This window comes from Pteropus alecto, unplaced genomic scaffold, assembly GCF_000325575.1.
Source record: "Pteropus alecto unplaced genomic scaffold, ASM32557v1 scaffold16, whole genome shotgun sequence".
Lineage (NCBI taxonomy): Eukaryota > Metazoa > Chordata > Mammalia > Chiroptera > Pteropodidae > Pteropus > Pteropus alecto.
The window spans coordinates 1,171,910-1,192,428 of NW_006438867.1; the positions used below are offsets into that span (position 1 = coordinate 1,171,910).

Here is a 20,519-nt window from a genome sequence, read left to right on the forward strand (position 1 = left end):
AGCTTATAATGCCCTGTTCTTAGTAAGGATTGCAATTTTCTGTTTCTATTTGCCTGATAGTCACTTTACTCCTAATTATGTGTTTGTTTGTTTGTTTGTTTGTTTGTTTGTTGTCATTTTGTTTCAGGTGAGCTGAGCCCTTTCAGTATTTCCTGTAGTACAGGCCTCATAATAGAGAATTCGCTCAATTTTTGTATGTCTGAAAAGGTCTTATTTTCTCCTTCATGTCTAAAGGAGAGCTTAGCTGGATACATTATTCTAGGCTGGTAGTTCCTTTCACTTAATAATTTAAATATTTGATTCCATTCCTTTCTGGCTTGTAAGGTTTGCAGTGAGAAGTCCAATAATCTAATTAGTTTTCCTATATATCTTCTTTTCCCTGGCTGCCCTGAGAATTTCTGTCTTTGTCATGGATTTTTGATAAATATAATACAATGTGTCTTGGTGAAGGCTTTTTTCAGGTTGAGATAATTTGGTGTCCTCTTGACTTCTTGAATTCCAAGCTCCAGCTCATTCCTTAGATTTGGGAAATTCTCATCAACTATTTGTCTGAAAATGCTTTCTAGTCCCTACTCCTTTTCCTAATCTTCAGTAATGCCCTTTATTCTTCTTTCCTCTCCTGATGGTATCAGCTCGTTCTTGAATTTCTCTTTCATTGTTTTTCATTCTTCGGTTTCTCTCTTCTTCCTTCTGATTTATTTCTAGATTTCTGTCTTCGGTATCACTGACTCCTTCCTCCATTTGGTCGAATCTATTTCCCAAGCTTGCTATTTCATTTTTCAACTCCTGCAGTGTGTTCTTCATCTCCAGAAGTTCTATTGTTTCTTTCTGAGGGTATCAGTCTCCTTGCTCTGCTCATCTAGTTGTTTTTTCAACTCCTGAAATTGTTGATTTGAGTTGTTTTGGATCTCATTGAGTTTTTTCAGAAGTACCATCCTGAATTCTCTGTCATTTAAGTCTCATATTTCTATGTCTGTAAGCTTATATTCTGGAGATTTTTCTATTTCTTTCTGAGATGCCTTGTTTAAGTCTCATATTTCTATGTCTGTAAGCTTATATTCTGGAGATTTTTCTCTTTATTTTTGAGATGCCTTGTCACCTTGGTTACTCATGGTGTTTAATGGACTGTTTCTGCACCTGGGCATTAATGGAATTGTATTCTGTTGTTTTTCCAGAAAGAAGATTTATTATATAAAGGTCTCTTTTTAACCTGCTGCAAAGAAGGAGCCTTTCTTTGGGTTTCCAGTAGGTGGCGTCTAAGCCTCTTGGATCCCTGCTTTATAAAAAGCCTAAATGTCTTTTTTATTTTCTTGTAGATACTTAATCACACGTGCTACTCTTAGTTTCAGTCTCTGTCAGTGTGAGCAACAGTTTCGGTAGCATTTGCTCAGATTGTCCTGGAGCTCCTCGGGGATTGATCTCAGAGAGTATGCAGGGAGAGACCCTCTGGTTTGGGAATTGGGGGCTGTGGCTCAGCCTCGATTTTGCAACCACGGCCATAAAAATCAGCTGTTGTTTCTCTGCTGTCCATCCCGCTTCTCTGCTTTCTGCCCTGATGACTGGGCTCTACTGCCGGCTGCTAGAATACACGGTATTTCCAGGCTGGCTGATCAGGGAAGTTGCACCTTTTCCCCTCCCACTCCTCCTGCAATGAGCTCTGGCGGCTGCAAGAGGCATCTTCTTTATTTCTCCCAGTGCACCTCCCGACACTCGGGTTTCTGATCTGAGGTAGCTTTTATGCGCTGATACCAAACTCAGACATGATGGTGTGAATTTTGGGTGTTTTTTGTTGAGTTTTAGATGTTCAGCTTATTGTTGTTTCAGGAGGAGAGATCTGAGGACGTCTCTCATTCTGCAATGTTTCCTTGCTACTCATGATATGTTTAAATGATATCCTTTTTTTAAAATTTTAAAAAATCTTTTTGTAATTAAAAAATTATTTTAATTTAAATTGGTTTCAAATATACAGTACATTGATGAGACATCTATATAGTTCATAAAATGATCCTCCCAGTTGCTCCCTTCCTCCTCTGGCCCTCCATGTAGCCATCACATTAATGTATTCCCTCTGTCGAGCTCCCCATCCCCGTGCCCAACTATCAACTACTAATTTGTACTTCTTTGACCCTTCACCCCATTCTCCTAGCCTCTCAATTCCCCTTCCCCTCAGTCCATCACAAAATTGTCCACTATATTTGTAAGTCTGTTTTGGATTAGTTCGTTCTTTTTATTCCTTAGATTCCACATATAAGTGAAATCATATGGTATTTATCATTTTTTGTCTGACTTATTTCACTCAGCATAATAAATTACCTCTAGGTCCATTCATGTTGTTGCAAATGATAAGATTTCATTTTTTTTTTTAATGGCTGAGTAATATTCCATTGTACATATGAACCACAATTTCTTTATCCAATCATCTGTTGATGGGCATTTAGGTTACTTCCATATATTGGCTATTGTAAATTGTGCTGCCATGAATATTGGAGTGCATAGATCTTTATGAATTATTGTTTTGGTTTTCTTTGGATAAATACTCAGAAGTGCAATTGATGGGTCAAAAGGTATATCCATTTTTAATTTTTTTGAGAAACCTGCATACTGCTTTCCATAGCAGCTGTACCAATTTGCAATCTTGCCAACAATGTATGAGGGTTCCCCTTTTCTCCGTATCTCACCAACACTTGATTTTTTTTCATTTATTGATAATAGCCATTCTGACAGGTGGGAGGTGATATCTCATTGCAGTTTTAATTTGCATTACTCTGATGATTAGTGACCTTGGCATCTTTTCATATGTCTATTAGCCATCTGTATTTCCTCTTTGGAGAAGTATCTGTTCAGGTCTTCTGCTGGATCGGCTTCGATGTGGCTCCTTTATATTATTAAATTAGCTGGACTTCAGGTGATTCTCCACGTTGATTATTTTATAATTTGGTTGTAATTTCAATGTGGACCCCTTGGTCCTCGGTGATGACAACACAAGCGGATGTAGCAGGCTGATAGTAGTCCCCAAAGATGTCCAGCCCAAATCCTTGGAAGCTGTAAATTGCCTTTCATGGCCAAGGGACTTGGGTGTCGTCAATTGATATTCTTAATTGTTTTATATATATACATATATATATATATATCTTATATGTAAAATATATATATAAGATATATATGTATATATGTGTGTGTGTGTGTGTGTGTGTGTGTATATATATATATATTTTTTTTTTTTTTTTTTTTTTACCCCTACAACACCCAGTCTTCTTTGGTGGTCTCCCATCCAAGTACTAACCAGGCCTGAACCTTCTTAGCTTCCAAGATCAGACAGGATTGGGCATGTTCAGAGTGGCATGGCTGTAGACTTTAATTGTTTTATATTCTTATATACTAGCAACATTGTATGGTTGAGTCCTCTGGTACCTTCTCTAGAATCTTTCCATATTTCAGATAAATGCTCATTAAGTTTATAACTGGACTCATCAAACTTAGTAAAGATATTCTTTTTATCAAACTTCTCTTCCATTTTTCCCAAGATTATACTGTGAATTTAGTCTTTCTCTGGCTTTATCTTATTCTTATTCTACTTTTGTTGCAATGACACTTCTGATTCTTCCCTATTTTATTTAGAAATACATTTACCTTAATCTCAAGAATTTTTTTTTTTTTAAATTTTACAAAAGACCGTGTTTAAACAATGGAATTTCTTACAACTAAGGATATCAAGAAGAACTCTATATATAGAAACTAACTGAAATATTTTATTCTTAGGGTATTTCAGTTATTATGTTGGCTCCTCTGACTTGTTATCATGATGTTCATTGCAAAATATAAAGTGAAGACTTTTGCTAGAAAATTTTAAGCCATAGATTTTATAATTTTGGACATATTTAGTTACATCTAGAGAAAAGCATAATCTTCCAAATAGTGCAAAACATACTTTATGGAAGAACAAAACCTCAAGGTCAGATACTATTGAGAGAAAAGTTTCTCTCCAGCGGGCACTAGAATCTTACGTCTGTCGGAGGTGTTCTATACATAGGCATCCTTACTATAAATGCAAAGGAAAATTTAAAGGAAGAGAGGTTACTAATTCAAGAATTCCCCAGTGAAGTTTTTATTGAAAGGAGACAAAGTGTATATACAACATGGTGGCAGCAGTTAAAAATAATGTTTATTGTATAAATGAATATGTAATTTGGCATTGATGGAAATAGTTTGTCTATAGCATGTTTGTATTGCCATAGTTCATAATATTTTTATATACAACCCAGAGAAATATAGCCTATAAAATAGGAAGTACTAATAAGTAGTTGTCATTGCCTTATATAATAAAAATAGTATAGAACATTTTCAGTAGGAGCTATATTAGAAATGTGAATTCTTTTACGCAAAGAATATTCTAAAGGGATATATTACCTTCCAGATCTGAAATTCTATGATCTACTTATGATATACTTATAATGATCTATGCTATATAAAAATAAAATATCAATAGTTTGAGAATATTAAAGAATTTTTTTAAAATTTAGAATCATATATAATGAATTTCTCATTTATAGTTTGTTAATATGGTTCTTAGTTGTTAAGACATGTCCTAATAGAGATATTTTAACTATCTTTAAGTGACTTTATGTGTGAAATCACCTTGACACATTACTTCTAAACCTGTTTCTTCATCTCTAAAATAAATATACTTCCTCCTGGGATGTTAGAAAAATTCATATATTTAAAAACACTTTGAAAGAATAAAGCATTATATAAAAAAAAATCTGCATTCAGCCTATTATAGCTCTTTTCAAATTACCAAATATAATCTTATGTACTTTTTAAATACTCAAGCATTTCATTCTTTATAGATGCACAAAGTGAAATTTGCTTTATAACCTATAAAATACAATATAAACCTTTTTAGTTAAAACTATTTCTTAATAAAACTAATGATCGGTCATAATCTCTCTTTTTATTTTCATAATAGTTGATATCCACTAGTCATTAGTCTTTTCAATTTGTATTGAAAAGCAAAACTAGTACAGGAAGAAAGTGTGTGGGGTCTTGAGCCAGATTGCCTGAGTTCAAACTTCAGTTCTATAACTTACTTATTGTGTGATATTAGGAAAATATCTTAATCTTTTAGTGCTTCAGTTTCTTTATCTATAAAGTACTGATAATAATGTTACTTTGTCTTGGAGTTGTAAGATTTAAATGAGAGAGTTACATAAAGCACATGGCAGAGGACCTGGAACATACTGTGTACCCAGTGAATTTCAGCTTTCTTTACTGAGGTCCTTCTCTGAAAGTTTCTAAACAGTTCCCTCCTCCAGTATAGTCCCTGCTTCCTAATACATAAAAGGTTTCTTAAACATCTAGACCATCAAGAATCTTACTATCTTGATTTAACTTTCCAGACAATTTTGCATTTGCTAATGATTTTGTGCCCATAGATTGCAGTCCTCAGAAGTCACACTAGATTAGCTAGAAGATCTTAAAACCTGACATTAGCAAGTTATACATCTTGGTGGCATTTTTAATGTACCCCAGTACACATCTCAGATCTTCCTCCGGGTGCTGCTATACCCTTGATCTTCTCAAGTTCATTCCTTTTGTCATTCAGATTCTAGTAACCCCCCAACATAGTAATGGGTCTAAAGCAGCCACACAGGTCCTAGGTATCAATCACATCACCAATTTCATTTCTGTGAAATCCTTTTTCTGTCTCTCCATCATGAGATAAAATCAGTTCCATAAAATCAGTGGTCACATCATGGCTTATTTACCTCCTAATTTCTTAGCATATTATACAGAATCACCTACCAACTATGCAATACATATTAATTGAATGCATAAATAAAAAATAATTGTTTACTTCAAATAAAATGGCTGAGTATTTTTCATATATCCAGAACATCTTTCCGACACTTCTCTATTTTCCAAATTGTACTTACCCTTTTTCTGTGGAGCTATTTAAGCCTAACATAGGAAAGAAAATTAATCTCTCTATGTGTCCCTATAATGTACACATCTATTAAATGCAAAGGACTTCCTCAAATTTGATTTTGTAAGAGGAACTACTTATGTGCTTGGCCCATATTGGACCTTATAATTGATGACAATTTTCTGCTGGGTTCACCTTATCCAGTCTAAGAGAGATTCTTTCATTTAGATTTTTTTAAAACATGAGTTACTATGTTTATATTGTAGGAAAAAAAAAGACTCTGTGAGTTTATTATATAACAAGCATATTTATATATACAAAAAGTATAAAAACATAAAATATGTACTGGTTTTTAGCATTCAGTTACTTTTATCTAAAAACTTATGGGAAAGCCTTTGATAAATGTAACAAAATGCAATATTTCTGGCAAAGTGTAGATTCTGTTTTTGACAATCTATTTATTATCATTTGTTTACTCACTTATTGCTCCATGCAATTCTATTTAAAACCATCTCTCCTTTGTTTAGAGGTTTCTAACGCAAATGGTAATTACAAATACTTAATCTCCATCTGCTCTTATAAATAGCTCAAATGCACAACCATAATTCATTTGGTTGACAAAATAAAACCGATTAATATAGGGTAGGTAGTGGAAATATAGGGATTAGTAAAGCAGACCCTGCCATTGAGGGGAACATATTGTGGCATAGTAGGAGAAAAAGAGAAAATCAGTGAATACAGTGGAGATTTTTAAAGCTCAGAGAATCTGTTTGCTCAGAGAAATATAAGCCTTTAATTGCAAGGAATAGAAATGAAACATCTTCCTGAAACTGCCATTACTGGGGGTGAGCAGGGTCCAGAAATTCTTCTAAGAGGAGGTGATATTTAAGTTGCGTCTTGAAATTCGGGTGGAGATAACTGGGTTGAGCAATTGCATTCTTATAGCTCTAGATATTGAACAGAAGGGTACAATGCTAGTACTTCAATACATTTCCTACAAAATATTGACTTTCTATTTTTTCCAGGTTCTGTTTCTCTTGACTTTACTAATTTTATGTGTGTGTATGTGTGTGTGTGTATTTCTTTTAAAGAAGGACCGTGCCTTTAAATTTTACTAGCACATTATTAAATATATACTGAAGTTTCAATAATATTCTTTGAGTGGATAAATATGTTATTATTTTACCAAATACTAATTTTATGACAAATGTTATAGTTTTCATATACCAGAGTACACAATAATATTGACATGTTATGATTTGGGTTATTAACACAAGCAAGAACACTTCACTTCATTTTATGGGATCTAGCATAAGCATTACATTTTGTTCGACACAGTAATTTGTTAATGGTCACTCTCCCTAGGACTATGAAAATTAAAATGTAATCAGAATGATGGGAAAGAAAGGAGAAGATCTAAATAACGTTAGAAAATAATATTTTATCTAGATATTCCAAGACTGAGACACAAACGACTGTATACAAACAGTGTATTCTATTTACCAACAACAGTTGGTAAATCTGTTGTTCACAGGGGTATGGCCCAGCAATCCTGAAACTATTTTACATATATATGAAGTTTCAACACATAGGTTAATATGTTGTAGATGAATGAGAGCCAAGTTATCTTATTGTCAGAAAAAGAAGTTACATTTCAGGAGAGGGAAATGACAGAATGAACATCAATGACACCCCAGTAGTAACAAGCACACTTAGCACTCAAATATAATTTATAAATACTATTCTCCTATAAAAAGAACTGGGGTTCTTTCAAATAATGGTTGCTTCTAAAAGTGAAGCAGGGAAAAACAAGATTAGCCTGGAGCATCTTATAGTGTCAGAAATTAAAGAAGTATTCAATAAATGAATTAAAAGCATGAGAGCAGAGATGCCAACCTAAAAAGGAGTTTCTAATGGCCAAAGCTGAAACAGTTTGAACAATGAAAGAAATAACAATAGTATTATAACTTAAAAATAAAATATTTACAAATTCACAATGATATAAATAAATGATTGGATAAACATTAAATAAATAATAGGGATAAAATTAAATAAAATTTCATTAAAGTAGAATGCCAAGTAATAAATGTAGAACGAATGAGAAAAATAAAAAATCACAATTAGAGCACTGTAATAATAATTGCTACAGACAAAATCCACAGATGGAAGCTTAAATAAATCAATGGGTAAAAATTCAAGGAGAAAAAACATACCATAAAATATCTTCTCAAGATATTTATTAATTATTGTAATTTTAAAATACAATTCTTTAATAACCCTCCCCGCTGGTAAAATTTAATCCCCCTTAACTTGAACATGAATTGTGCTTGTTCATTTCCTTTTATCAAATAGAAGAGTGGAGATAGCTGGCAGGAATGACCTCATTGAGCAATAAGTCATGTTGATATTGTGCAATGATACATTGAGATGGCCACATCACCTGTTTACCCAAATCCATAATCTCTGTTCAATCATGAGGAAAAGCATACAAATCTAAATTGAGGGACATTTATCAAAATACCTAAGCAATCATCTTCAAAAGTGTCAACCTTATGAAAGACAGGTAAAGATTAAGACACCATCATAGATTGGATTAAGGAAACAGAATAACTAAGTGCAATGGGATATTATGGGATGGATCCTGGAAGAGAATAAGAATATTACAGAGGGAAAAAAAGGTAAAAACCTAATCAATCTGTAGTTCAGTTAATAGCATTTTATCAGTGTTAAACATTTATTTTTGCGAAAATATGCTTATGTAAAAACATTAGGTGAAGCTAAGGAAACTCTACTATCTTTGAAACCCTTCTGTAAATCTAAAATTATTTCAAAATAAAAGTTAAATAATGGAAGTATTTAAGTCTACTTCCTGGCATTGATTAGGTATTAACAAAACTTTTAAAATGAATTAATGTATTTGGTAGTGAAAGATTTTCAAAGCTATAGAATTGTTTTCATGGATTTATAACTGATTCCAGAACTCCAAGATGGCCAAATTATTTCCTTTAAGTATACATGAAGTTTTTATGTCCAGCCTTTTACCATTTCTATCTTCCAAAATGACTTTCTATTTTTTTCCTGGCCTGATACATTTTTTATTTTTCAAAATGCAGTTCAAATATTATCTTTCTGTTAAGCTTTCCAAGCATCTAGAACTTTTTCTAAATATACTTTTTACTCATGATATTATACCTGATACCTTATGTGGTTTTCTTACCATCTAAAAATATGTGCTTCATAAAAGAAAGAGCTTCATCTTTACATATTTTTAATATTTGTTATTCAATTATAATTTACATACAATATTATATTAGTTTCATGTGTCCAACATGATTAGATGTTTATGTAACTTATGAAGTGATCATCTCAATAAATCTAGTACCCATTTGACACCATGCATAGCTATTACAATATTGATTATATTCCTTATGCTATATTTTATACCCTCATGACTATTTTGAAACTATCAAATTGTACTTCTTCATTTCTTCCCCTTTTCACCCACCTTACCAAACCACCTTCTCATCTAGTGACCATCAAAATGTTCTCTGTATCTATGAGTTTGTTTCTGTTTTGTTTGTATATTTATTTTATTCTTTAGATTCCACATATAAGTGAAATCTTATGGCATTTGTCTTTCTCTTTCAGACCTACTGCACTCAGCACAATACCCTCTAGGTCCATATATGTTGTTGCAGTTGGCAAGATTTCATTCTTTTTTTTTTTTATAGCTGAATAATATTCTAATGTATATATGTACCACCTCTTCTTTATTCATTTATCCATTGGTGGACACCCAGGTTGCCTCCATATCTTGGCTATTGTAAATAATGCTGCAAGGAACATATGAATTCACATGTCTATTCTAAGTAGTGTTTTGGGTTTCTTCAGAAAAATACCCAGAAGTGGGACTACTGCATCCTTCTTTGTCTCTTGTTATAGTCTTTGTTTTAAAGTCTATTTTGTCTGGTATAAATGTTACTACCTCAGCTTATTTTTTTAAATTTCCATTTTCATGCAATATCTTTTTCCATTTCTTTACTTTCAGTCTGTGCGTGTCTTTTTATCTGGAGTGAGTCTCTTATAGGCAGCATATGTAAGGGTCTTGTTTTCTTATGCATTTACTCACTGTACCTTTTGATTGGAGCATTGAATCTATTTACATTTAAAGTAATTGTTGCTAAACATGCAGTTATTGCCACTTTATTATTCATATTTTTATTTTTCCTTCTTAAAGAACGCCCTCTAACATTGCTTGTGATGTTGGTTTGGTGTTATGAACTCCTTTAATTTTTTCTTGTCTGGGAAGCTGTTTATCTGTCTTTTATTTCTAAATTATAGCTCTGCTGGGTAGAGTAATCTTGGGTGTAGGTCCTTACTTTTCATCATTTTGAATATTTCATGCCAATCCCTCTGACCTGCAAAGTTTCTGTTGAGAAACCAGGTGACAATCTAATGGGAGCTTCCTTGTAGGTAACAAATTGCTTTTCTCTTTGCTGCTTTTTAGATTCTCTTTTTGTCTTAAACTTTTGACTTTGGTGTGGGCCTTTTTGAGTTCTTCTTGTTTGAGACTCTTTGCATGTCTTAGGCTTGTATGTCTATTTCCTTTGCCGGATTAGCGAAGTTTTCTGTCATTTCTTCAAATAGGTTTTCAATTCCTTGCTCGCTCTTTCTTCTTCTGCTACTCTATGATGCAAACGTTGTTATTTGATGTTGTCCCAGAGGCCACTTAAACTATCCTCATGTTTTTATTCTTTTGTTTTATTGCTGTTCTGACTGGGTGTTTTCTGCTACCTTAACTTCTAATTAACTGATTCGGTCTTCTGCTTCATCTAATGTACTGTTGATTCCCTCTAATGTTCTTCATTTCAGTTATTGTATTCTTCATTTCTGACTGGTTCTTTTTTATGTTTTCTGTCTTCATTTTTATGTATTCTATATCTTTGCAAGAGTTCTCACTGAGTTCATGTAGTCTCCCCCTAAGTTCATTGAGCATCCTTATAACTAGTGTTTTGAACTCTGCATCTGGTAGATTACTTATCTCCATTTTGTTTAGTTCTTTTCTGGGAGCTTTGTTCTGTTCTTTTATTTTGGACATATTTTCTTGTCTCTTCATTTTGGCTGTCTCCTTGTGTTTGTTTCTATATATTAACTAAGGCTCTTATGTTTCCCAATTTTAGAAAAGTGGCCTTATATAGTAGGTATCCTGTGGGGCCCAGTGATACAGTCTCCGGGTCACCTATACTAGCTGCTCCAGGTGTGTCCCTTGCATGGGTTGTGTGTGCCTTCCTGTTGTAGTTGAGCCTTGTTTGCTGTTTGCATATCAGTGGGAAAGATTGACCTTCCAGATGATTGTTTGTGAGGCTAGTAATTATAGTGGAGAAGCTGTTGTGCAGGAACTGACACTATGGAACAGGATTCACTTTAGCAGGGCTCTGGTGCCTGTCCTGTCTGCCCTTTGGGTGTGTCATCCTCAGATGTGGCCCTGGTAGTTCTCAAGCTAGAGTTATGTCCTCAGCCATCCCAGGGCATGCAGGCTCTGGGGACTCTTTGGAGAGGCTCTGCCACAAGCCAAGTTCAGCTGCAGCCTGTGCCCTGCTTGGGGCACCAAGCAATCTACAGATCACTGCCACCTGCACTGTGCTTAGACGTTCCTCAAGAGGCCAAACTGCAAACCAAAGCCAGCTGCCACTAGTGTCCAGGCTTGGGGCAATGAAGCAAGAGGTATGGGGCACACTGAGGCCAGAAGCTACTTGTTTGGGTTTTGTGAACATTTGAGAGATTTTAGGAAAGTTCGCAGCATGAGCCAAAACAGGCCATTTGTATGGAAAAGCTACTGGAAGTGGCTTGGGTGGGCCCACAAGTTGGGTGGGACTGGTCTTGTATAATCACCAGGGCAGGGTGACTAGTGTTAGCCAAGTCAATACAGACTCAGACATGGTGGGCACCTGCACCTGCAAGGTGAGAGGAGGGAAGACTCAACAAAGTAACAATAGATTCTGCCAGTACTTCTATCTAGGAGAAAGCCACCCCTCCTGTTCTCGTTCCAAAGCCAGATAATTTGGTTCCTCCCTATATGTCCCTGACATCTTTCAAGCTGCTGCCCCAATGCTCAAGCTCAGAGTGAATGAATCTATCAGTGAGTAAATCCATTTGTGAACCCTTTAAAAGGACTGCCTAATTCTCCAGCCACCCTCCATTTTACTTAGTCATAATCTTTACCTGGTTTTCACAGCCAGAAGTTGTGGGGATTTCTCTTCCCAGCACTAGAGTCCTAGGCTGGGGAGCCTGGGACTGAGACTGTGGGGCTGAGACCCTTTGCTTCTCCAAGTTGACCTCTGCAGCCAAGATATCCCTCCTAATTTTCAACTGCCACATGTGGGTGTGGGACCAATTCATTTTTCTTCTCCACTCCTTCTAGCAGTCGTAAAGTGGCTTCTTCTTTATGTCCTTATTTGCAGGACTTCTGTTCCGCTAGACTTCATGTGATTCTCAATGATAATTGTTTTGTAGTTTAGTTGTAATTTGATGTGGTCATTAGAAGAGATAAGCACTGTGTTTACCTACCTTGCCATCTTGACCAGAAATCACACATTTATATTTTTCGATACTCAATTTAGTGCCTAAAGACAGTAGTGGTTCAATAAAGTTTTCATGGATGAGTAAATCAGAGAAGAAATAACTGTTCTAAGCATCTGACCTGCTTATTATATTTAATTATGAGACATTGTAATAAAAAATTTATGTTTTTTATCTCAATTTCTTTTTATTTTTTGCTTTCTTAACTCACCAGAACCCACAATTAAGTTTCATTTTATATATGTCAGTGATCACTTTAGAAACTTGATTCAAACAGGTTATTTAGTACTAAATAATTAAGGTTTCCAGTTATAGTTATAGTTTAAGTACAGTGAAATGAAGGATGAGTTATTAGAACATCTACTATGACCTTTCATTTGTTCTGGCTACTTTGTGAGAAATTTTTCACAATCTTTCAGGACATCTTACATAGATGCTCTGCTCAAGGAGAGAGATGCCCTCTTTTTAAAAAAATTTTCCATTGTGGAATTATCTTTCTTATCTAGGAAAACCAATGTTAGAAAAAAAAATTATGTTACACTTCACAGTAACAATACAATTCACATTTAGGGCATATTGCCTTATTTATGGCACAAATGGGATGTGGACTGACTTCATGCTTACATAAATTTTCTTCTGAATATTTTTTTCAGAAGAAGAGGTAATGAAATGCTTGGTTAGTTGAAGTATGGTGAAGTCAATCATTAAAAAATGTACATACTATTTATTAGTTTTATGTATTACTCTGTTTATAAACTTTAAAATTAAAAATTTTATTTTCTTTGAATAAAATTTTATTTTCTTTGATGATTTTTAGCTTAGAAATATCAAGTCATTAAATAGAAGGGAAATACTCTTCTTATGAGACTTGACTTGAAATACAGACTATGAAATTCACATTAATTTACATCATAAAGTCAAAAGTATCAATGTTGTATGATTATATGGTTTACATTGGTTCATAATATAGTCATTATCCTTATTTAGAGTCCTGTTAGTTCTGTTTTAGTCAAAAATTATGTGATTGATAAAAATGTATTCTATACAAATACATATATTTTATTTTAATATCTATCTGTCTATCTATCTATCTATCTATCTATCATCTATTTATCATCATCTATCTATCTAATAATATATCTATCATCTATGTTGTATCTCGGAGACTACCTCTAGTATAAGTAATTTATTCATATTTTTATAAATTTTTTCAATCATAAAACTGAAGCTGACAGAGTTAATATTAAATGCACAGGATGGTAGTAAATTATTAGAAATTGTTTCTCTGATAAACTATGAATCTAGCTGATTAACAATCTGAAATGAATAAATTTAAATATTTCTGGCATTAAAAATAAAACTACATAGAGTCATTACATTTTTATCATATATATCATGGAATATGTGGGTCGATTTTATATATGTCTTAATTTAAATTAATTAAGCTGAATTTAAACAAATAACTCAAAGGCCCAAAGAAGGTATTGAGGTGATGTGATTTCTGCCAGTGCTCTAAATGTCAAAGTGAAGAAATTTAGTGAAGCTTGGATAAATGTCAGAGAGAGGAACTATGACTCTTTTAAGGTAGCCAAATGCCTTCTCATCTAATTAGTGCCAAACATGAATAGAAGATCAAAATTTCCATTGTCTCTGCCTTCTGTTCAGTGAAACCACAGTCAAGGGAATGGGCTTGGTGGAATCAGTAAGGAAAGAAGACCCTGTTGAACTTGATTCTAGTCTGGCACATGCAGAGTCAAGAGAGGTATAAAATAAGTGGGAGGCTCTGGGAGGCTCCTTCCTGGAGTGGCACAGAGTGGATCACCAATCTAGTAGGCCACCTGTGAAATACTACAAGGCATTGGTTTTTTACTGAGCTGGTGAGATGGGTCGAGCCCCAAGAGACTCTTTCTGGTCACAATCCTCAGGACTTTCTGATTTGGTGCAATCATTATGGAGAGAGTACCAGGTGAGGAGTTTGAGAGTGAAACAGTAGTGCAAGTGCTCTAAGGTGAGTTCATGAAGGACAGAAACCTCCTGTGTAGCAGAAAGGTAAAAGCTTGCTTGACCTTGATTTTCAGTGAGTTAATATAAATATAGCCAGTGAAAGTAGTGCCCCATGATCCTTCTGATCTTTTGGGTTTTAAGCAGTAGGTGTCAAAAATATCACCACAGGGATAACTGCTTTGTGGCAGCCAAGCATTCATAGCAATGTCGCTTTTTGATCCTTTGATGTTGGCTCTTCCTATTATTATGAAGCAGAATTCACCAAGCATTGGATTGTTCACCCACAAAATAATAAATAAAATAAAATATAGAATCAAATATGTAAACAAATAAAATAATTTTACAAATCATTTTTATGCATTTATATCTTGAAATTTTACCAGTTAGAAATTAAGGGGGGGTCAAGGTGGCAGGCTAGTCAAACGTGGGGTTCACCTCCTTCCATGACAACATTAAAATTACAAACAAATTATAAAGTAATCAGCTTGGAGAATCACCTGAAGACTAGCAAAAATATCACATACAAATGAAGATATAAAGAAAAAGCCACATTGAGATTGGTAGGAGGGTTGGACACGTGAAGCGGTCTAGTCCCACAACCATGTTTGAGCAGCGTGGGAATAGCACAGCTGTAGAATTCCCCCTGAAGGAGCAAAGGGCCCTGGCCTAACACAGGAGCTCCCTAGCTCAGGATTTCAGTGCCAGGAAGAGGAGTCTCCACTCAATCTGACTGTAAAAATCAACGTGGATTCCGACCATGTGGGTGAGATGGAAGGAACCTGAAAACCCAGACATTTCCCTTAAAGGACAAACACAGACTTACTCACTCACAGGCACTCATCACAGGCTCACAGGATCACAGCAGAGGGTCAGCAGCTCAGAAGTCACAAGAGACATACAGGGAAAGACTAAGGGATAGCTGCCATTGTTCCTTTGCCATGCCCCACTCTGGGATCAAGAACTGGAGGGATAGTTGCCATTGTTCCTTTGTCGTGCCCTACTCTGGGGCAGTCTGCAGATGAGCACTATCTTGCCTATGTTGAACCCTCCCCATCACATGGCTAATTCTGACTTTGCATTGGCCTGGTGAGTTCGGCCTGCTCCACCCTTGTCTCCCTGAGACCCCACCTCACATAACCCACAAATTTCCTGTGACAAACTTGTTTTCTGGCAAGCAGCCCTACCCTGAACTCTTGGAGGGTGAGGAATTCATTAGCAGTCAACAGACCTCAGCTTGACAGGTGCACACAAGTCTTGTGCATCCCTGGAGAGACTTTTGATGGAGGGCAACCGGTACCTGTCTGAGCTTTAGTATCTCTTGGACAAATTGTGGGGGTCTGCAACCTGAGACAGGAAGCAGTTGGCCTTGGTGTGATCTGAAACTTTTGTAAGAGGCTACAGGCTCAGTAATGGCACCAAATCTGAATCTGCATTATCCTGGTTGATTCTGCTCACTTTACTCAAGTGACTTCCTGAGACGCCTTCCCACTCAACTCTCAAATTATCTATTCACAGACTCGTTGCCCACTAACCAACCCCACCTTGTGCTCTTGGCAGGGGCACATTTGAGAAAAATCACTCCTCAGCTTCTGCTGGCCTAGCATCTCTGAAGAAACTTTAGTGGCAGGCAGCCAGGGCTGGCACAAGCTAAAGTACCTCTTGAATAAACATCAGGGGTTTGCAGCCTTAAAACTGGCCTCGGTGAGATCTGAGGTTCTTGCGGGTGGCCACAGGCTCAGCACTCACATTGGTATGAAACATGAATCTGCATTGGATGGGTAAATCTTTTTTTATGCCAATGACTCCCCGTGACCCCACCCCATCCTACACATACCACTCAAAGGATCTTTCAGCTCTAAAGCCTTACGGGCAGTCAGCAGGCAGCCTCAGGACATGGAGTGCCCTGGAACTTTAGATAAGCTGCCACAGCCATGTCAAGCGTGGCCTCTCCCACTTGCCTCCAGGTTCAGCACAGGCAGCGACCCTCTGCAATTGCTTTGTAGCTCCTATCAGGTTTTCCCGAGTGATCAAAAACAATGGCTAACTTTGGCCTGCACAAGAGCCCCTGCTAAGGGGCCACAGAACCGACACAGCTGGAGGCTGGGGTCAGACTATGAAAAAGAACCATCTGACTAGAATCCCACTCTATGGTGTAAGCCAAGACACAGAAGCTCATTCCCTGTGGGCTTAGACAGTTCTCGCACCCAGTCAGCCCAAGAGTTAATCCCATCTGATGACATGCTAACAGCAATTAAGGCTTAGCTACAATAGGAAAACACACACACAACTCACATGAAGAACATGCCCAGAGTCCCCCAGCACAGGTGATCAAGGAAACTGTGCCACTGAGTCACACAGGGCACCTACTGTATAAGACAATCTATCCAAGACTGAGAGATGTAACAAATCTACCTCATACATAGAAATAAACATGGAGAGGCAACTAAATTGAGAAAACAAACATGCCACAGATGAAACAACAGGAGAAAACTCCAGAAAATGAAACTAAAAAAAAAATGGAGGCAAGCAACCTACCAGTTAAAGAGTTCAAAACACTGGTTATAAGAATACTCAGTAAACTTAGGAGGAGAATGGTTGACCTCAGCAAGGATTTTAATAGGAAGATAGTAAGTATTAAAAAGGACACAGAAACCATTAAAAAGAATCATTTGACTATGAAGAAGACAATGACTGAAATGAAGAAAATACTAGAAAGAATCAACAGTAGATTAGAGTAAGCGGAGGATCGAACCTGCGGTTTGGAATACAAGGTAGCAGAAAACACCTAATTGGAACAACAAAAAGAAAAAAGAGTCAAAAAATGAGGAAAGTTTAAGAGATCTCTAGGACAATATTAAGTGAACAAACATTCACATAATAGGAGTACCAGAAAGAGAAGAGAGAATGGAAAGTATTGAGAAACTATTTTTAGAAATAATGACAGAAAATTTTTCTAACCTGGTGAAGGAAATAGACATAAAATTCCAGGAAGCACAAAGAGCCCCAAACAGGAGGAAGCCAGACAAGCCCATGCCAAGACACATTATAATTAAAAAGGTTAAAGACAAAAAGAGACTCTTAAAAGCAGCAAGAGAAAGGCAGCTAACAAGGATACAATTAGTAACAAGGGTACTCCCATGTGAATGTCAGTTGATATCTCAACAGAAACTTTGCGAGCCAGGCCGGACTTGCAGGAAGTGTCCAAAGTGATGAAAAGCAAGAACCCACAACTAAGACTACTGTACACAGCAAGGTTATCCATTAAAACTGAAGGTGAGATAAAGAGCTCCCCAGACAGAAAAAAAGATAAAGAAATTTATTACCAATAAACCATTATTACAAAAAATGTTAAAGAAACTTCTTTAAAAAGGAGAAAAACAACAACAACAATAACACTAACGAAAGCATAAATATGAATAATAAAATGGCAATAAATATGTAACTATCAATAATCACTTTAAATATCAGTAGATTAAATTCTCCAATCAAAAGATAGCAGAAAGGATAAGAAATCAAGACCTATATATATATACTGTCTAAAGGAGGCCCATTTCAGATCAAATGACACACATTTGTGAAAGTAAAGTAATGAAAAAGATATTTCATGCAAATGGAAATTTTAAAAAAGCTGGGGTAGCAATACTTATACAAAATTGACTTGAAAACAAAGGCAATAATAAAAGACAATGAAAGGCATTACATAATGATAAAGGGATCACTATAAGATTTTGTGTGCATATATGTTTACCCTAGTAAACATATATGCACTCAACATAGGAGCACCTATATATGTAAAGCAACCATCGACCAGCATAAAAGGAGAGATTGACAGCGATACACTCATAGTAGGAGACTTTTACACTTTAGTGACAACAATGGACAGATCCTCTAGACAGAAAATCAGCAAAGAAACAGCAGCCTTAAATGACACAGTAGACCAGATGGATTTAATTGATATCTTGAGAGAATTTCACCCCAAAGCAGCAGAATATACATTCTTCTCAAATGGATATGGAATATTTTCCAGGATAGACCACATATTAGACCACAAAACAAGTCTCAGTAAATTTAAGAAGGTTGAGATCACATCAAGCATCATCTCCAACCACAATGGTATGAAACTAGAAATCAATTACAAGAGAAAAAAAAAAACACTGAAAAACAAATACATAGAGGCTTAATAACATGTTCCTAAACAATGAGTGGATTAATAATGATATCAAGGAAGAAATCAAAAGATACTTAGAGACAAATGAAAATGAAAACACTATGACCCTAAATCTAAGGGACACAGCAAAAGAAGTTCTAAGGGGAAAAGTCATAGAAACACAGGCCTACCTCAAGAAAAAGAAAAATCTCAAATAAACGATTTAATCTTACACTTAAAGGAATTAGAAAACAAACAAGAAACAAAACCTAAAATGAGTAGAAGGAAGGAAATAATAAAGGTCAAAGTGGAAATTAATGAAATAAAGTCTAGAAAAACGATGCAAAAGATCAGTGAAATAAGAGCTGGTTCTTTGAAAGAATAAACAAAATTTGGTTAACTTTTAATCAGACTCATCAAGAGAAAAAGAGAAAATCCTAATAAATAAAATCATAAGTGAAACAGAAGTAATGATGGACTCCACAGAAATACAAAGGATTATAAGAAAATACTACAAACAATTATATGCCAACAAATTGGACAATCTGGAAGAAATAGATACATTCCCAGAAACATAAAGTCTCTCAAGACTGTGTCAAGAAGATAAAGAAAATCTGAATCAACTGATTACCACCAATGAAATCGAATCAGTAATCAAAAAACTTCCAAAAAGCAAAAGTCCTAAACCAGACGGATTTATAGGTGAATTTTACCAAACATTTAAATAATTAACATCTATTCTCTCAAACTATTCCAAAAACTTCAAGAGGATGAAAAGCTCCCAAACTCATTTTATAAGGTCATCATTACCCTGATTCCAAAACCAGAGAAAGACATTACAAAAAAAAATTACACAGCTATACCTCTGATGAACATATTTGCAGAAATCCTCAACAAATATAGCAAACCAAATTCAGCAATACATTAACAATATCATATGTTATGATCAGGTGGGATTTATTCCTAGGATGCACAGCTGGTTCTATATTCTCAAATCAATTATGTGATACACCACATTAACAAAATGAAGGCTAAAAATCATATGATCATATCAATAGATGCAGAAAAAGTGTTTGAAATAAAACCTAGGATCCATTTAAGACAAAAACTCTCAGCAAAGTAAGAATAGAGGAAACACATCTCCACATATTAAAATCCATATATGACAAATCTACAACTAACATCATACTCAATGAAGAAAAGCTAAAAGCATTTTCCTTAAGATCAGGAAGAAGACAAGGATATTCACTTTCACCACTGTTATTCAACATAGTATCAGAAGTCCTAGCTACAGCAATCAGACAAGAACGAGAAATATAATTCATTCAAATTGGAAAAGAATTAAAATTTTAATGATATGAGATTATGTTAAGAGAACCCTAAATATTTTACCAAAAAAAAACCTGTTAGAACTGATAAATGAATTCAATAAAGTAGCAAGATATAAAATTAATATTCAGAATATTATTACATTTTCATGAACCAATGATGAACTATCAGAAAGAGAAATTAAGAAAAAATTCCATTTACAATTATATCAAAAACAATAAAATACCTAGGAATTAATTTAACCAAGGAGGTAAAAGACCTGTTCTCAGAAAATTATAAGTTATTGAAAAAATAATTGAAGAAGATACAAATAAGTGGACGTGTATACCGTGTTCATGAGTAGGAAGGATCAACATCATTAAAATGTCCATACTACCCAAAACAATCTATAGATTAAATGCAACCCCATCAAAATACCAATGGCATTTTTCACAGAACTAGAACGAATAACCCAAAAAAGTATATTGAACAAAAGAAACCAATGAACAAAAGGAAAACACAAAACGAAGACAAACTTACAGAGAATAAACTTTTGAT

General features: G+C 35.1%; 1 protein-coding gene and 1 pseudogene across 3 annotated transcripts in view; one reads left to right on the forward strand and one right to left on the reverse strand.

Annotated features, from left to right (window-relative positions):
* TRPC4 (transient receptor potential cation channel subfamily C member 4) overlaps nucleotides 1-20,519 on the forward strand; it is a 219,057-nt gene that overhangs the window by 41,542 nt on the left and 156,996 nt on the right. The gene's annotated exons all lie outside the window — the stretch shown is intronic.
* Nucleotides 3,235-3,353, reverse strand: LOC112482930 (annotated as a pseudogene).